This window comes from Vanessa cardui, chromosome 14 (assembly GCF_905220365.1).
Source record: "Vanessa cardui chromosome 14, ilVanCard2.1, whole genome shotgun sequence".
Classification (NCBI taxonomy): domain Eukaryota; kingdom Metazoa; phylum Arthropoda; class Insecta; order Lepidoptera; family Nymphalidae; genus Vanessa; species Vanessa cardui.
This window is the reverse complement of record NC_061136.1, coordinates 11,973,987-11,994,403: the sequence shown is the minus strand read 5'-3', so window position 1 is coordinate 11,994,403 and position 20,417 is coordinate 11,973,987. Positions and strand designations below refer to the sequence as shown.

General features: G+C 28.9%; 1 protein-coding gene and 1 long non-coding RNA gene across 6 annotated transcripts in view; one reads left to right on the top strand and one right to left on the bottom strand.

The window, feature by feature from the left end:
* Window positions 1–20,417, bottom strand: part of LOC124535174 (modifier of mdg4-like) — a 319,147-nt gene that overhangs the window by 34,853 nt on the left and 263,877 nt on the right. The window lies entirely within an intron of this gene.
* On the top strand, window positions 213–20,112 carry LOC124535175. 2 transcript variants are annotated; one of them, XR_006966788.1, is made up of 5 exons: window positions 213–590; window positions 12,987–13,202; window positions 13,303–14,955; window positions 15,120–19,381; window positions 19,795–20,112. It is a non-coding gene; the product is annotated as an uncharacterized LOC124535175 (long non-coding RNA). The 2 variants fall into 2 exon arrangements; XR_006966789.1 differs by lacking the exon at window positions 19,795–20,112 and having other exon boundaries at window positions 15,120–17,012; window positions 17,446–19,574.

Genomic DNA, 20,417 nt, shown 5'->3' with positions numbered 1-20,417 from the left:
ATTTTCGTCATGCGTATTATATACCGATATATGAACTAAATGTTTATCTGCTGACATATTCATTTAAATATGCGTGATTATCATTTATTGATATTATATTAAAGTACTTTTACTGCTACTTACTGTTTTGTTCAATATACAATAATTAATTTTTAATTCATACGCTAATTTAATAATATTTAAAATAAGTGATTTAGCTTGTATTATAAAATGTGATAACGGTAACGCAAGCATGAAGCAACGTCACTAGTTGTTTTTGAGAATTGTCAAAAATTGAAAATTTATTATTTACAAATAATATTAAAAGACCTATTTTATTTTGAGAAGAGTTTTTTTCGATTTATAATATTTATATTAATATCTAATATACCTTATGGCCCAAAAGGTTGAAATATAAATGTGATTTAAGTTGTGTTTTCTAACCTATATTTGAGTGTATCGAATGTTGTAAAGTGCTTTATTACTTTTTATCGAAAAAGCGAGTGAAAATATTACAATACAATATAGTGTAAATGTGTATTTGTGAAGGAAAGTGCGAGTGTTTACAATTATAGCAGTGTTTGGATTACTTACATAAAGGCGGCAGTATGGTAAGTACCTAGACATTAGTTGTACTTATGTTTTTTTAATCGAATGCTATATGTTTACTGGAAAATTATTTTTTTATTTTAACTCGATGTAACAAATGTGTTATGTGTTAATTACAATAAAATTTATTATGCTGAAAGACAATTTGAGTAACAATTTCGGCCCTAAATGAAATACTTTTCAACAGAAAAAAAAACATTAATTATAGAAACACTTAACTTACCAACATAAAGTAAGACTACTATCTCTGGTTTTGTAAACATTTAAACTACGTAAAAAACGTAAAATAAGATGATTTTATTCTAATGTTTTTCATTTACAAACACTTGTTATATTTTCTTTTTACAACTGCATATAACTTTTGTAGTTTGAGCAATATTGTCTATTACAGATCTGAATTGATTATAAGTAGACTTTATGTATATTTCACCAGTTATTCTGTAATAACGTAAGATATCAGAATGTAATATTTAATTTTTGATTCAACCTTGTGCTTGACTAGTTTCCAACATGACTATGTGCTAAGTAAAATATAACTATTACATTAAGTATACACATTACATTTTTAAAGGATGTGATATGTACAATACAGTTTCAATATTTGGTTTCAAAAGCTAAAAAGATATAATTATAATAATATCAATTGATGTAAGTTTTTATTCATTTTATACATGAATGTAGAGATCTACTACATTTGTAAATTTTAAAATTTCCTTTAAGACTTTAAGTTATGCTGTATTCAGTGTATTAATGTATAATATGAACAACAAAGTTGTCCGTTTAGAAATTAGTCGTTAAACGAAGAATCATAGCTTCAGCACAGGTTTATTATTTATGAACAGAATAGATGAGTGGGGGGTAAAATACGTCAAAGATATAAATGTACATATTATTAATGATATATTGACACCATTTATTAATGTTTTATGCATCCAAGTGTCACTGGTAATGGTAGTGTGCATTTGTGACATTTGAATTTCCAGAAAAATTTGGGTGTAGGTGAAATGAAAAAAATTTGTGGCAGAATTTCATAAAGCATGATGCATTTTTTTTTAAATTGTGAGATAACATTGAATTTACATGATTACTTTATACCCAGGACAGTGAAGTATACTTTTTTAGCCATAAAATGTATTTGTAACCTATTAATCAATGTAAGTAAATTTTATTTATATCCATTTGAAGCAAATAAAGAAAACAAAGTATTTAAGTCTCTTTTATTAACACAAAGTTACTTTTGATAAAATCTATATCATCTTGTATGGTTTTCTTATCATGGAAGAAGGATGAAAGACTTTTGTTTTTTACTTAAATAATTTAAGGAATTATTGTAAACATTAAATAACTTGCAGGTCGTATTGAGTACATACCATCAAGGAAAGGTTATTTATTAATGCTGGATGGTTACACATATTGGAAAGATGCACGTAACAAATCTGCAATAAACTGGTACTGCTCAAAACGCTATCAAAGATGTTTAGCGTTCATCCGGATGGATCGGAATCATAAAGATATTTTAGAAGCTTCAACGCATCACACTCATGATCCGTCTATTTATAGGAAAGACAAATGTGGCAATTATGTTAAAATATAAGAAATGAATTTGAAAATCATAATAAGCGTAAAAAAATATGAACTTTTTATTTGGAGCATACATCTAGATCATTTTTTCGTTTAGTTGGTTTTCATTTTTGGATACATACATGTATCTAAAAACTTTTTATCTCTTAATACTGTAAAAGTGCTTAGCTAGTCAGTAGACTTAAATTTAGAATTATAAGGAAAATATTGGAAATAGATTAATGTTTCCAACTTTAGTTCTTAGTACGTAAAACTATTTGTAAAGTTTGTTATGAGTAGGTAGATGCAGGATGAAATGTTCCTCTACCTGCAAGTAAGTGTATATATATATGTATATATGTTTTTATTGAAACAAATAAATTAGGCAGAATAATAGTCCACAAGTTCATTAATATATATAATAAAACAAATTTTTCACCATTACAAATTATATTATTTAGTCTGAAATAAAAGAATATTTTTTTCCTATTTATAACTAAATATAGATATGTAAATTATACCGAGATTTGTAGTCAAAATTAGACTTAAAACGTAATATAATTCAAATACATTTCTTGTGATCAGAGGCGTGGTGGGACCAGAATCTCTGGTTATTTATAATTAAGTAAATAAAAATATTATTAAACTTACACTTAAAAGAACTTACTACTTACAGTAAAGCCATCTAAACCAAGACAATTAAATATGTAATTTGTTCACAAAATAAATATATGTCGTATACTAGATCCCTATTGGTTTTTTTTTTAATAATAAGAATATTGAGTATAGGTATTATTACAGCATTGTATAGTCAATCCTCTGATTTATTTCGTCAGTGGAATCATTTCGGTTTCGAAACTGGCAATATATATATATATTTTATGGAAATCTATATTTTTAAATGTAGTATAGTTAAGACGAACTAAAATGAACAAAAATAAACGACTCCGTCTTGTTTCGGCACGCTCACTTCAGTATTTCTTCCGAGCATTTACGCTTCTATCATTTTAATAGGAGTACATGCAGGGCCAGATTTAGATTTCTAGACCACCATTTATGAATAATTAAAACAAATTAAGTTATTCTAACTCCTTATATGTTTTTTGTGGCTTTTATTTGTGCCAAAAGGCACAGATTATTTGGCCAATGTCACGTGCGATGAAGAAGACACGATATTGATTGGTACGTCGAAATTACATGCTCAAATTTATTTTGAAGGCATAATAGTAGTAGAGGAATTAGAAACCCATAACCAAAAACAACACAATAATAATATTTAGATAAAAAATGAAATTAAATTAAACATTCACAGGACAATTTACTGCTTAATCTTTTTACGTTCAACATATTTACATAGAAATTTACAGAATGGACTCTTATAAATTTTATTGAATACTTTTCTATGAATTGCTTTAAAAAAGGTATAGTAAATTATGTAGGTATACTGAAATACAAGAATTGTACTCGTATTTTACTGTGGTAGTTGTAGCACTCAATGTCCTTCCCTTATCAGAAATCTATATGAATAGCGACACAAGTCCAAGTTTTATACTTTTTTTTCAAGATCAGATACATACAATACATATATATTACAGTGTATTCTTGTGCGGAGATTGCCAACAATACCGCTAGCGTCGCTTGCGCACATTTTTCACGTGAAGGTCGTTCGCTAGTTGTTATACGTACAATGAAAATACCTAAATATGTACTACGGAAAATATTTATGAAATCAGATTTTATTGCACAAAAATCTCATGAGAAATTAGTAAACATAGTATAAGTATAACAGTAGAAGTATTTTAATTTTAAGTAAATAAATTCTTCAAATTGAATAAAAAAATAGTCTACTAATTAGACCGTCACATAGGGTAGGTTAATTATTTTTTTATTTGTAATAGGGCTGAATGAACGATGTTGGTTTTCATCATCAGATATTAGCATAATTAATTGCAATAAGTCTTGTTTAGAAGCTTTTAGAACCAACATATAAAACAAACATTCATATCGACTTTGATATACGAATATCTCCTATCTGACTTAGATATAATGGCTTTGAAGTCTACACACTCAGAAATGTTTGTTAAATGAAAATAAAATACGTCCTAACCTATTTATATTAAATACTGTACATTACATTTCGTTATTCCTATGCTTTTATCGTTCGTAATAATAATGTTTATAATATTTCCAGATTTAAACTACACATTAATACCATCACTGCGTGGAAAACTTTTGCTAATGTATAATGGATATACTTTCTCTCAAAACAATCGTTCGAAACAATCTTATTACTGTTCGAAAAAAGATAGTCAGTGTAAGTGCAAGATTAAATTGGGTTCTGACGGGAAAATGTTATTTATACAAGGTTTTCATAACCACAGTCCGCCAAAATACGTAGTAGCCTCGAACGGGACCTATCTTAAGCTCTCGTCGTAAATTAAAATGTCTATGGCGACATTCAGACGAAACATTATGTTGGATAGTGAGAAAATTTGAACTTAATATGATATTATATTGTACTTTTTTTTTGTTATTTATGGTTCGAATAGAATCGATATTGTAAATAAATGCTTCATTGAAATACAGGGGTATTGATGCTATTTTATCTCTATGTAAAATTATAATATATAGTTTTATATGCAGTAAGTCATTTATTTATTTTAAAATATGATTTTTTAAACAATTATAAATATCTAAAAAAATATATCGGTGTTCTATTCAATTTGAAAATATCCTCTAAATATAATTCTAAATTTAAATAAAATGAATTGTTATTTTGTTTTTTAATTTTTAGATTATAAATTACTTCGAACAAGGAAAGGTGGACATCTGCTTATGTTTAATGGATACACGTATTCAAAACACAGTAGATCTTCAAACTACTATTGCTCTAAAAAGGACCAAGGATGCAAAGCTAGAGTGAAGTTGGATCATTTGGGCAAAATCATTAATTATGACTATGTGACGCATCAGCATCCACCCCCTCAATATGCCGTGACATCCTCGGGAGAGTACTTTAAGATTTCGTCGTAAAATGTAAATATTTCGTATGACATAAGTATAACAATGAAGTACTATATTGGTGTGTAGCAAGTGTGCTGTAATGTATTAAATATAACTTACTTTGATTTAATTAATTTTTTTATTTAGTAAAAACTTATTCCTCGGCGTAAAAGTTAGGATGTATGGCATACGACCATCGTCTTAAAACAATGTAAAGTTGTAAAAAAGTATGAAATAAGGCATGTATTTCAGGTGATTATTGTTACCAATTGATTAAAACGAGACACGGTGGAAATTTGCTGATGGTAAACGGATACACATACTCGAAACGTAACAATACTACAAACTATTATTGTTCGAAGAAAGACCAGGGTTGTAAAGTCGGCGTCAAGTTTGACGCGAATGGAAGATTGACATTTAAACGTTCACCCATTCATCAACATCCACCACCGAAATATCACGTCACGGAATCAGGATTGTACATAAAGTTGTCGTCATGATTGTGATTATGCAATTATTATATTGTATGTATTTGTACAGAAAAATAAACTTGTTACATTAATACACATATTATATTATTGATAAAAAATGCGGCCAAATTATAAAAAAGTAAGTATTTTATTTCCCTAGTCTTATGATGGTAGAAGATTACTTAAATTCGAATTGGTAGTTCGAACGAATTAGTTTGAATGATACCAATATTTCTTAACACTTGCTGGGTATAAACGCCTGAAGACGTCATTAAAATGTTACTATCATCAGACTACCCAATTATCATTATCAAGGTAACCGGTACCGAAATTTATTTCTTACGTCATGTAGGACTAAATCATTTAAAGTCTTAAAAATCTAGTAACAATCTTTATATATATATAAACTTACTAATGTTTAAAAATCCTGTGCAATTTCTTTTCAGTAAACTATAACTACAAGTTTATAAAAACAAAGCATTCTTCATTATTAATGTTGAACGGTTACACCTACGCTAAAAACTCCAAGAGTCCGATCTACTATTGTTCAAAGAAAAATAAAGGCTGTAAGGCAAGGTTAAAAATACATAACAATGGTATTGTAATAAATAAAAAGGAGGATTTGAAGCATTTGCACCCCCCGCCGAGATATTATCAAATGGCCTCTGGAGAATATTTGAAAATTTCGTCATGAATATCAACTTATTGTGGTAAAAATAACGGATTAACATTTATAAATGTATGTTCAGCGACATTAAATTATTTGTAACATATGTGTCTTTTCTTTCATTTCTCAAAATCGGCTTTGATGATTTTTATAAAAGTCAATGAATCAAAAATAAAATAAATATTAAATAAATATTCACATATTTGAGAGTAAAAAAGTTGTTATTTAACTATCAGGAACTAATCAGGCTTTACACGTTTGCCTCGTATAGTTCTAGATAGTTGAAGTACCAGCGGGTATTATAAACAGTATTATAGAATAATAATATAATTCATATATTTAATATAATTCTCTGATATTATAATGACTTCCAAAATAAAATCTATAAAATTGTTCCATAATAAAAGAAGGTTTAATTGTTGTTAAAACAACTGTTTACATCGTTTCTTGACATATAAAAGAACCCTCTTCCTTTTATGAAATCGCTTTAATTAATGAGTTGGTAATTAATGTGATTTTTCTATGTCAATAATCATTAAAAAGTATTGTATTATATACGAGTTTTATTTGAAATGAAAATAAAATATGATTATTTAAATTTATTTAATTTCAGAGAAGTTTGATTACAAGTTTATTCAAACCAGGACAGCTAATCTGTTGATGGTCAATAATTACACGTATGCAAAAGATAATAGATCAAGCAATTATTACTGTTCGAAGAGAGCGAAAGGGTGCAAAGCGAGGGTGAAATTGCAAGAGAATGGGATTATAGTGAGGAGTAACGAGTGTTTGGTACATCACCACCCTCCCCCGAAGTACGTGCAATGTTCAGATGGGCTGTACATAAAAATACACCCGTGAATTGCTTGTTTGAATCATTTAACGTCTTTAATTTATTCGATAATTGGTATAGGAATGAGTAAAATTGAATGTTAAATTGTATTACTTTATATATTATGTATTATTTAGATTAATTAAATGTCTCAAATCTACACATTATATTAATACATTTTGTTTAAGTCGTTTTAATAAAGGAGATACTCAATTCGCCCGTTTTTTGTGTGCATGTGTTGTGCAGTTTTAATAAGTTGAATTAAGTATGTAAGCTTCTAGATAGTTACATTTCAACGTAAAAATAGTATAAAATAAATAATTTAAATTTTCAATTGTGTTTTATTTTATATTTATTTTAAGTTCACAAGTATGACGTATAATGTATCTTTATAGTTTTTTCGGTAAGGTTTTCTGGAAAATCTGAATGCAGGTCCACAACCTAAACCAACTTGGTGACAATATAGTGTCTCGGAAAAATGATAATGATAATATGAATTTTAATTTTCGTTTCAGATTTTAAATTTATTCAAACGAGAAAATCTTATTTACTGATGCTGAACGGTTATACTTACGGGAAGCATAATACAACAAAGAATTATTACTGTACGATGATACGGAAAGGATGTAAGGCTCGGGTTAAGTTAGACGAAAACTTCCTCGTAGTCAAAAATATCGAGAATCTAAAGCATAACCATCCTCCACCTAAGTACATAATAGATTCAGATGGGATTTACTTAAAGATACAGACTTGAAATGTTACTTAATGATACGGACTTAAGGGCATTTAAATATGATTATGTTATTTATGGAATGTATATTTGAACGTTTTCGAAAAATACTTGAAATTAATTCATTGAATGCGGATATACTAAATTTGAATTACAGTTATGTAAGTGTGATCTCCAATACTACTTTTGGAATAACGTGTGACACTTTGACCACAATCAGTATTGGAAAAGAGCCCACTTCTCCACAATTAAATTAATGGTATACTCATGTACTTATACTGTTACTAAGTTTTCGATCTCAGATATTGTGAATTGTTTGTGCACAAGCACTGATGGTCAACATCATCCCAAAAACAAAGAACCATCCGAATTTATACACAAGGCCAAAACGAAGTTTTCTTAAATTTCAAAGGCCGAATAACTGAATTAATATTTTTTTTTAAACAAAAGTCACGCGTATTTAAAACAAATCTGTGGTTGTAAAATTGCATTGGCAAATAATATCTTCGATCAATGTTTAAAGGAAAAATAAAAAGTGAGTTTTTAATGTTTGTGTCCCTAATTGTCTCTTCGCTGATAATTGGTAACATATTTAAAACATAAACTTCTTTTAGTTTTGAATTTCGAAACGTAAAATTCAAAAATGTAACGACATTCAAATAAATCCGTGTCGAAATAAAACATGACTAAATCATATATCAAATTTCTAACCTATACTAATCTTTACGAGAAACTAAAAAATTGTTAAAAATAAACATTGTTAAAGAATTTTATTTTCGTTAATTAATTTAAAGTTTAGAAAAAATCCGTAAGCTGTACATTAATTATATTGATTTCAAATCCTTAACCTGCCGTGTTTGAGGTATTATTCCATATTTTAAGTAATTGTTCATAACGTTTGGGGGCTTAAGATTACTATTTATGTATACTTATGTTTATAACTGTTTAAATATTTTTGTTAAATAATTTATCCATAGTCTACATAGCAAATTCACAAACATATCATTTATTAATATTACTAAAGCGTTAATGTTATTTTGATTATTTAGTCTTCAGGAAGCAGGAAATATTGTTCCGATGTAAAAATATTGAATTTAAATAATGAAACCATTAGCAATTCATAAAAAGCAGAAATTGCGTTAGTAAAAGTTTAAAATGGCGTGGTATATTTTAAAGTGATTGATTTTATTTTATTATGTACCTATCGTGTTTCATTCCTAGTATATATAGACATATTTTCGGTGCTCGTTATTTTATTTGTTTTTTTAAAACAGATCAAATACTTATAATGTTGTTTTTTATATTTTTTTTTTATTTTCCTCAAATGTTCTAGTAATATTCTTATGTGTTTATGTCGTAAGTGATTTCAACTCATTTATACCCGAAAGAAGAATAATATTATAAATATAGGAGAAATATTATACTTAAATAAAACAGTAAAAAATCAAGCAAGACTGTCTGTTTGTAGGTCTGTGTTAAGCTTTTATGGCTAAACGACTGAATCGAATTTGTTATGAAGCAAACTTGTACCCAAACTTACTTAGTTACTTTTTAATATCTAATACTTATGAATAGTCAAAAGACGCGGGCGCAATTTAGTCATTTTATATTCGGAATTCACATAAAAAACAGCACGGCCTCATAACTTTAAATGATATAATATGGTTTATTTTTTAATTTCAGACTTTGATTATAAGTTTATTCAAACAAGAAAATCGGTTTTGCTGATGCTGAATAGCTACACGTACGGAAAGCATAACACGACGAAGAATTATTATTGTTCGATGCGGGGGAAGGGTTGCAAGGCGAAGGTGAAATTGGATGAGAATTTCATTGTAGTCAAAAATATTGAAAACTTGGTTCACAACCATCCTCCGCCGAAATACGTAAAAAGTTCGAATGGCATACACCTAAAAATACAGCCTTGATTGCTGTTTTTGTTAGAAAACTCGTGCGAAAATAATTTGAAATAATGACTGACTTTTTAATATGTGATCGATTCGATGTAATTTGATAATTATTTTCCGTGGAAATTAATGTTGTTATAAGAATGGAATTGTTTTCTCCTAATACTACTAATTATCAATGTACAATTTATGCAAAGCATTCGTGATGATAGAACATCCCAAAAAACAACTATATCGCGTCTATTAATTATAAATATAAGTCATTGATAACTTTGCTTTCTTGATATTTTGAAATATATTTATATGTGTCGCGTATACCTTTTCGGTTGTTTGCTGATATTTCATTGACAATAACTTTTAGATAATTTCTTTGACTCGATTAAATTTATTGTTTACGAAATAATGCTACATGAATATCACGCTATTTATTTGTATAGTTACCATTCTGGGAGTTGTGTTTTTAACCATATTGTATACGATTTAAAATTAATTAAAAAAAAAAAAAAACGTTTTTGTTAGCTAAGTTTGCCTGTTTTATAGTTTTATAGGAAAGTAACAAATTACTGAAAATTAGAATATCGCTAGTAAGGTTTATTTGTGTTAAATATTTTGTGATTCCAGGCTTACGTTAACAATTAATTAATTTTAAGTTTGCATTAACTTCTCATTTGCTTTTTAATTATTTATTTGATATGAGTCCACTATTGCCCAAAGGCATTACTCCTGTAAGAAATATTAACTGTTCCTTATAATTAATTAAATATAGTATATTGTAGTAATATATGCTCATTAATTTTGTTAGTTTTTCTATAGCTTGATTGCAAACATATCGAAAGGCTTAGAAGTAACTTTATCTTTCCAATCGAGGTTATTCTTATATAATTTTAATCCTACAGTATTATTATTAAGTTTTTGAGTTTTTTCTATATATTTTTTAAACGTCTACGCGCTGCACACTTATAATCAAATATATCTTAATCAGGATTATTGATGACTCTTTAAAAGGTTAATGTGATTGTTATTCTGATAACTGGTTTGCCGGTTTTGTATTGTTAAAATTGTTATAATATTTAAAGTTAAATTATTATGTACCTAATAAATATTTGTACGTTATATTTAAGAATGACAATTTATTTTTTTAATTAAATTTGTAATCGTTTCGCATGTTAAATATATGTGTTTTGTTTCATTACTTTTTATATTTAACTATTAAATATTATACATGTACACAAAGGTAATGGTGCAGAAGTATACTTTTTTATTTTAGTCTCTAGTTATTGTATCAATCAAAATCAGGCTCATTAATCTCGTTAAATAATGAACGATTATAGCCTATTGCGTTATCGTCTGTATCAACCAATGATCATTCAGATACAAGTCACATTAGTTAATCTGAGTTTGATTTGTGTTTCAGAAAATTAAGTTTAGTTTCCCAAATTGACACAGTTTATTTGCTAAATTTCACGCTTGATGAAGACTCACGTCCGATAACTTAGCAGTTAGCGATTGCCTAAAAAGTAAACCTATTACAAAAAAAATGTTCTTAAAATAATTTTTAAAGAGCTATAGTAAGCTATATATTTAGTATAAGTACAATAATTTTACTTATGACAAAATAACTTCAACAAAATCGATGTTAAGAAATATTCTTTTATTTTAAAGAATTTAATGTAACTAAAGATATACACACGCACCATATATTAAGGATATACTAAGAATACCGAATGTCTGGATTAATTGGGACCAGGGTCGATTCGGATAATCTATAATTCTTATAATCGTACATAGACTACTAATAGAGAAAAACGAACTGTCACACATAGAATAGTCTTTATTAAGTTCAACAAACACAGTTTTGAAATAAGGCTCACTTGAACATTTTTATCAGAGTAAGTTTTAAACCCATAAGGCCTTAACTGACATACAAATATAAAAATTACTTACTTGGTTTTAATTTTATATATTACGCTCAGGACCTTTTCGGATATTTGGCGATTCGGTTAATCGGCGTTCCACTGTAATTAGAGTTGGTAACAACTAAAGTATTTCTAGATTTTTTAGATATTAGTAATAATAATAAAAAAAATTAAAAGACGCTGCAATTGCGACTTTACTTATATATGATTTCAGGAAACAATGAGTACATGTTTATACCGACGCGTAGTGGTAAATACTTGCTAATGCTGGAAGGCTTCACATATTCGCAAATGAAGCAAAGCAAAAACTACTATTGTTCCAAGAAGGATTCAGGTTGTAAAGCAAGAGTTAAATTGCAAGCAGACGGAAAAATTTCACCATTGTCCATTACCACTCACAGTCACTCACCACCCAAGTACTTGATTACTACTGATGGTCATTATGTCAAAATTCACAATTAAGATTTTTTTTTACTATTTTTGTGAATTCGCTGTGATTGTTTTAAAAAGATTTAAAAGTGCTTTTGATACTCTGATTAACTAATTTTATTTATTTTTGTCTACGCTATTTAATCTTATATTTAAATAACTATATTTATAATTGTAGGATTTATCCTATATTAGCCTGATGCGTATATGAACAAAGTGTGTGTTTCTTGAAAAATCTGATCCAATAAACGATTTTTTGAAACGAAATTTGTATTTTGTTTTTAAATTGTAATTATATTGATACCTCTGTGTTAGTGCAAACAAAATGTTGGTTGTATATTTTGTTTTCAGAATGGTTTGATGATAGAAAACGTGTTCAGAAAATACCAACGCAACGTGGAAAATTTCTTATAATGGTCGAAGGGTATACTTATTCCCAAATGAGAAACACGGAAAATTATTACTGTTCGAAAAAGAATGCAGGGTGTAGAGCTCGCGTCAAAGTTAGCCGTGATGGGATATTATTGCAGAGTACGATACCATCCCACACGCATGAACCTCCTAAGTATATGGTCACGACGAGTGGTAGCTATGTAAAAATTTAGTTTCGAAATTAGGCCATATCTGGTGTTATTTTTAACCTAAGTAAAGAATAAAAAACATTATTATGTTTTCTTTTATTTTCCCAGACAAACAATATTTCTGAATAGCAACCCACCGATTGTAAAATCCTATGTGCCAAAATTTGTATTTTATGAAAAAATTTTAACCTGAAATTGGGACCAGTTTTTACTATTATAGTTGGTAAATGTTTCTATATACAATAATTTTATGTAAATAAATAATTAATGTAGTTTGATCGCTATTTATGTGATCTGTTCCAGATCTAGATTACAAATTGATTCCTTCCCGAAGAGGAAATCAATTGTTGGTCGCAGAAGGTTATTCGTACACTCAGGTTCGACCAGACTATTGGAGATGTTCCAGCAAGAGTAGAAACTTAAAATGTGACGCGACTATTCGGTTTAAGAATGGGAGGATTTTTAAATTCAATAGACATCATTCTCATCCACCAAAAAAACGAAAGGAGAATATGGAAGGTAATCATTCATTTGGGATATCTGACTAATATGATGAAGATTATTGAATATAAATATTCGTTTTGCCAAAAGTTGATTTTATGACTTTGTCTCTTTTTAGCTTTGGAGATAAAATATGAAGTTGGTGTTTCACAAAGAGGACGAAGGTTACTTCTGATCGATGGTTACGCCTTTTCCCAAATCAGAAAGTGTTACTGGATATGTTCAAGCAAATTTCCCGATTGTAAAGCAAGACTACAGCTTAACGAAAACGGTGAAATCACCAGTATTTGCAGAGAACATTCTCACCCTCCTAGGAAATACGCAAGAACGGCTGAAGGAGAAATTATCCGTCTTTATAAATAAATGTTATGTTAAATGTTCCTTTCCAAATAATTAATTAACGTTTCATTATTTTTGTTATTGTGTTGTTCTGTTTATTTTGATTTATTCTTTTCATTTTTACTTTTATAAAGTGTATGTATTAAGAATACCAAAAAATGGATATTTATAGAATATAAATAAATGATACGGTAATAATTGTTTTATTGTTCAGTAATAATTTAACATAATATGTTGTCGGCACATCATATCATGAATTATTTGGGAATCGTTGTGGCTTCGATTATGTTGCGTTCGTTTAACATGAAAGTAATTTTTGATAGTATAAATAAGCAAATAAAAAAAAATATGAATACAATAACTAATAGGTCTATGAGATAGAGATGATAAGCAGTAAATATAATTCATAAGACGTTTTAGACACGATCGAGTACGACATCGTCCAATCGAGACGAGGCAAGGATTTGATTCTTCTAAATGGCTACACATTCTCACAGTCCACGCAACGTGTTTGGGTTTGCACAAAATATCCAAAATGCAAGGCGAAGGTCAGCCGACAGCTGGACGGCATCATATCGGCTGCTGCAGAAGAACATAATCATTTGCAAGATAAAATTTTTCGGATGAAGAATGGAAAAATAGTTCGCATTTGAATACATGTTTTTTTATGTATACATTTTTGCTCAGAATTTATTTCTGATTTAGAGGTCTGAACAAAACGTAAACGTGTGTTACAATGTATGTTAGTTTTTATCGATAAGGAAAGAAAACGAAATGAACATTCCATTAAAATCATAGATTAAAAATAAGTTTGTTTTATTAATTTGTCCAAAAATATTTAGCAGTAAATGTATGATCACTTTAACTTACCTATAAGTAAGTAATTTTGTTTGCTCTTTAAAGTAGCGGACTTATGATTTTTTATTGCTTAGTTAGGCCTCCTCTCTCTTTGAGGAGAAAGTCTGGAGGTTATTCCACACCCTGTTCCATTGCACGATGGAGATTACAATTGTTGCATTATTTCATTGGCACTTTCCTTCACGCAATTTATCTATAAAACTCATTTAATTAATAAAAAATAATACTAAAATTTTACAACAAATCAACATTTTACGATGCAACGAGATTATTTATTACGGATAGGATCCGTTTTAATCTAATGAAGATTTAAATATTATAAATATACTTTTAGGCATGTTCGAATACGATTTCGTTATATCCAGAAGAGGCAAGAATTTAATTTTGTTTAACGGATACACATTCTCAAGGAAAAACAATACTCGATGGATTTGCACAAAATATCCGAAATGCAAAGCGAAGATCAGTCTCAGACGCAATGGAAACTTATCGAACATATTAGATAATCACAATCATTTTCAAGAAAAATTTGTAAAGTTGCAGAATGGACAAATAGTTCGTGTATAATTGTTAGGTAATTCAATGTTATTTTAATGCGCTGGTTTTAAATAAGATGTACTATTTTTTAAATAAATATTTTACTATTTATTGAGACTTCTTAGTTCTTATATATATACAGTAAAAGTTTAATTGCGTTCAAAGAAAACTTTTTGATATTTTAATTTACTTAATTTTTAGGGAAATTGCAATACGAAATTGTGAAATCTCAGAGAGGGAGAGATCTCATTTTAGTGGAAGGATATACTTACGCTTTGAGTGGTAACAACCGTTGGGTATGTTCCACTCATCCGTCCTGTAAAGCGAAGCTTAGATTGAATAAAGAAGATCGCATTGAAGTTTATCAAAATAACCACAACCACCAACCCAAAAATATATATCGCACAAAGTCTGGCCAGTTTTACAGATATTAAAGAAGACGAAGAGGAAATATCTAAATAATTAAACTCGGCCATTTTCAAAGAAATAATAATTTATTTTAAAAAATGTTACAGTTTATTTTATTTTATATACGACTCTTATGTATAATATCAATTGTTAATTGGATATAATATATATTGAGTGAGATATTAAATTTGATTACTGTTATGAAGATAATAGGAGTGAAAAGGATTCGAACGAAGACAAGTGTCAGTCAAAGCCGAAAAGGGCGTGGAACTCTTTGTTAGCTCATAACCATAACTATCGAAACGTGGCGCAAAACAGAAGTACAAAGTTAAACGGAGAAGTAGCATCTCAGCATTGAAATTCAAACAATACGCCAAAACACCTAATTCGGTAAAATAGCAGCAGCAAAAGATTGTTGAATACTATCGGCAATATTATTTGTAAATCGTAATGTGTAACAAAAAATCAAAAAATAGGGTAAAATATAGCTTAAATCCGTCAATATACTAAATGTGGCATTAAATTTGTGTCATTAAAAACATGAAATATACAATTTCTTTGATTTAATCATTTGTAATTAGGTCAGTTGTATCGATTTCTCTCTCATGGTCAATAAATGTTTTTTAACTAAATAAAGAAGAAAAAGTTGTCCTTTATTTCTAAGCACAATTGTCTACCTACAAAAAAGACTTCAACGTAATGGTCACTGAATAATTTTCATCGAAAATATAGTTTTTCGAAACAGTTTTTGCTTTTAGCATAGCTTTCGTTTAGATATACCCACACATAACTAAAATAGATTTGAATGAAACAAATTTACTTTTAGAATTGATCGAGTATGATTTCGTAAAATCCAGAAGAGGCAAGGATTTGATTCTGCTCAATGGATTTACATTCTCCCGAAAGACGCATAGTCGATGGATTTGCACAAAATACCCAAAATGCAAAGCGAAGATTAGTCGAAGACCTGATGGAATCTTATCAAACATATCCGGAAATCACAATCATTACCAAGAAAAATTTATACAAATGCAGAATGGTGAAATACGTCGCGTTTAAAAGCTAGATAAGTTTTTATGTGTTTTCATTAAATCTTATTGTGGCATAGAATATGATGTACTTGTTTTATAAATAAATAATATATATATCAATTTATTTCACTGTTAGTTATTTACAGGCTTATAAGTTTTTGGATATTTCGTTGAAAATTAGTTTGATCATAGACAACTTTTTATTAAAATGCATAAAGCAATATACTTAATTTTTATTTGCTTAATTTTTAGGGTCATTGCAATACGATGTTGTGAAATCGCAGAGAGGAAGGGATCTCCTTTTAGTGGAAGGTTTTACGTATGCTAGGAGTGGTCAATATCGTTGGATATGTTCCACCCACCACCCGACCTGTAAAGCGAAGCTTAAATTAAGTAAAGAAGGCCGCATTGAACTTTACCTTAATAATCACAATCATCAACCTAAAAAGATAATTCGTACACAGACCGGCCAGTGTTTCAGATTTTAAAGGATATAAGAGGACATTAATTAAAAAAAATCGCACTGGTTCACTTATCCTTCAAATTTGAAAACAGAAATACAATGATTACTCATTACGATAAAGATTAAGTATGATTGATGATAAAATAACTGGTGAATGGGTGATAGCAGAGAACCTTTTCCGAAACAACAAATGTATGTTTATAGTAGTTTTTTCTACTATCGAATATCTTATATTAAGGAGTACAAATATTAGAAATAAAAGCTAACAATTATGATATCATACAAACGTGAAAAAAGGACAACAGAAACCATATTAAATTTTTCTTTTTTATTTGTTCAGCTTTATGGATATCACGACCAGACTTGAGCTCATTAAAAGCATTTGTTTTATGTTCGAAATCCATTTATTTATTGTGGATTTTATAAATTTAACAGATTTTTGATAGCCAGAGGCTACAGAGATCAAAGTTGACATAAAATACTGCAACAAGATGCCTTCTAGTTTTAAGTGATTAAATATTTACATAACCAATATGTTTTATTTTCCTCATTTCTTACAACTTTTCTCTTATATAATGATATGGTATGATAATAAAATATATTGAACAGACATTTGTTTTAATAGATTCTGCTTTTGATGAAAATAATGGTAGTGACGACGATAAAGTTGAAGAGGTGAAGTACGAGATTGTGACGTCACAACGCGGCAAACCCATGGTGTTTATCGGAGGATATACGTTCTCTCAATGCACTACCACCCAATGGTGCTGCTCCACAAAACTACCGAGTTGCAAGGCAAGGCTGAGATTATGTGATGGCGTTATCACGGAACTCGACAACACACATTCTCATAAACCTAGGGCATATATTAAGACTAAAGAAGGGAAAATAGTGCGAATTTGAGGAACACGTTTAATTTATATTATGATTAATTAAGTAATGTTACGAATATGTAATTATATAGATGCTTAAACCTAAGTACTACGGGCTAAATTTCAGAGTCAATTGCTAAGCATACATGTCTGGTGACATTTTTACATTTGTCTGAACTGCCTTTATCATGTAGTTGTAAATTAATTCGTTATAAATACGTATTTCGGTATCATTTAACTATTTATGAGTTGTATAGTAATATTTATTTCTTACGTGTTTTTTGATAATTTTATATTAATTTATTTTCAATCATTTTATATCAACGGTTCCATTAATTAAAACATATTAATCTTAACTGAGGATTCTGTGTCCCAATCAAGGCTAGGACATTCTACGTAATTAATTAGAATTTATAACTCATCACCTGATTTGTGCGATTGAAATCATTGGGTGACGTTTTAACACATGCAGTATTTCATATACAATGATCATGTAGATTAAACCTCACTACACGTGAAACCAGCATGTACTGAACCATTTACAAGTCATAATATTTCGACACGATCATATGGCATGCTTTCGTTTTTGACCCATTTTTCCAACCAGAAGCTGAGTATTATAAATTTTATGATAATTTAATATACTTTATAAAATGTTTAATAACAAAAACATACGAAAATACTTTATTGCTAATTTTGCATGGGAAATAAACAATATCAAAGATTAGACACTGTTATTTCATTTTTTTTGATCATATAAGTTTGTTGTCATATAATGATTACGACTTAATATATCGGAAAATAGAATAATGCCTTATATTTATATATTTTATAAAATATGACCCAAATTTTAAAGCGCAGATATTTGTTTATTATTTTCTGAAGTAAATAACAGATGTCGGGATATTTCTTTGCAGATGATTCCAAGTTCATAACATTGCCGGGAAATAAAAGATTGCTTATGATTAACGGCTTCACTTTTGCGAAGGTTAACAAGCGACACTGGTACTGTTCGAAGAAGGGAAAGGGTTGTAAAGCGCGGGCCTTCTTAAATGCCAATGAGACAGAATTAGACTTTTGTGATAATATTCACAATCACGAACCGCCCGTGTACGCGCACTCTTCCTCTGGACAGTATGTGAAAATTAGTGGTTGATTATTGATCACAAATTATGAGACGTAATAATCTCTACATTTTCATACATTCAAGCTCATCTCTACGAAATATTTTACACTCTGTCTCATTGTCAAATCAATCGTTTAATTATTTATTTATTAGAATAAGTCAACTAATTGAAGTAAATAAATTATAAATAAGATCATGTTTTGTATTATTTTGAATACAACGTAATTGGTTGATAGAATATATATTTTTTTGAATATGTTAACTAAAATTATGTTTTTGTTATGCAGCTTTTGAAATGATAAGTCTGCCGGGTAACAAGACGTTGTTAATGCTGAACGGTTACACGTACGCTCAGACCACTAAACGGCACTGGTATTGCTCTAAGAGATTTAAGGGTTGTCAAGCAAAGGTTTTTCTGAGCGTCGACGAATTGGACATAGTGTTCTGTGACGTGAACCACGACCACGATCCTCCGGTGTACCGTCAAGGATCAGATGGATTTTATATAAAAATTAGAGGCTGATATTACTTTTATGTTAAAAATCTCGACGAGTTTTATATACGTGAGTAGCAACTCCAATGATTACAGATCACCGTTAGGATATATTCAATGTAGAACTACGACACATACACTCAGAAACTCACATAAACTAGAACATTAAGAAAGTATTGATAGTATTATTTGGATTAGTTATAATGTAGCGTCAATTTTTGTGTCGATTAAATATAATGATTAAAATATTTGTATTATTAATTAATTTTTATACATTTCTTTTGCAAATACATATTTATGTTTATTATTGAAGTCATTACTTTTGTATTAAGTGCATATGTAAATGTTTAAGTGCAATGTTGAGCCTGGCGAGCATTTTATAATTTTTTTTAATTGATCATGTCTCATAATGTATCTATCCATTGTTCATAATAAAGATGTTATTTAGTAGATTTGTATGTTCATTGTGATTATTTTTTTCAGACTATTCATTCATATCTTCTGGATATAAAAACAAATTGATGTTAATGGGTGGTTACACATTCGCGCAAATGCATTCGCAGAAACATTGGTATTGCTCGCAGAAGAGGAAGGGATGTAGAGCAAAAGTTAAGCTTAATGACGAGGGCAGGGTTATGTCAGCTGTGACAGATCACTGTCACAGCCCCCCAAAGATACACGTCACTGACAGTGGGCATTATTTAATCTTAAGAAATGTCCAACGTCATCATAGTGCGTTTCCTTTCAAATAGATTTCAACTTCGAGTAGGTACAGATACATTTTTGTTGGGAACTCTTTGCAATTACAGAGACATTCCAGTTTTATTTTGCTGACGTCGCAGATTTATGATATCAGTGCATACTTATATTTATATAAATAAATTGTTATTTTTAATTAACATATATGTTTTACACGAATTTTGTTTGTATTATAATAAATGTAAAAATAAATCTAAGTTTTTGTTAAAGTTAAACGTTGCTTTGTTATGTTTAAGATAATAATATTGGATTAAATGAAGGATATAAACAGTGTCGTATTTATTTAATTATTGATAATAATTATTATATATCTAATATTCTTATATAAGACATATAATAATTGTATT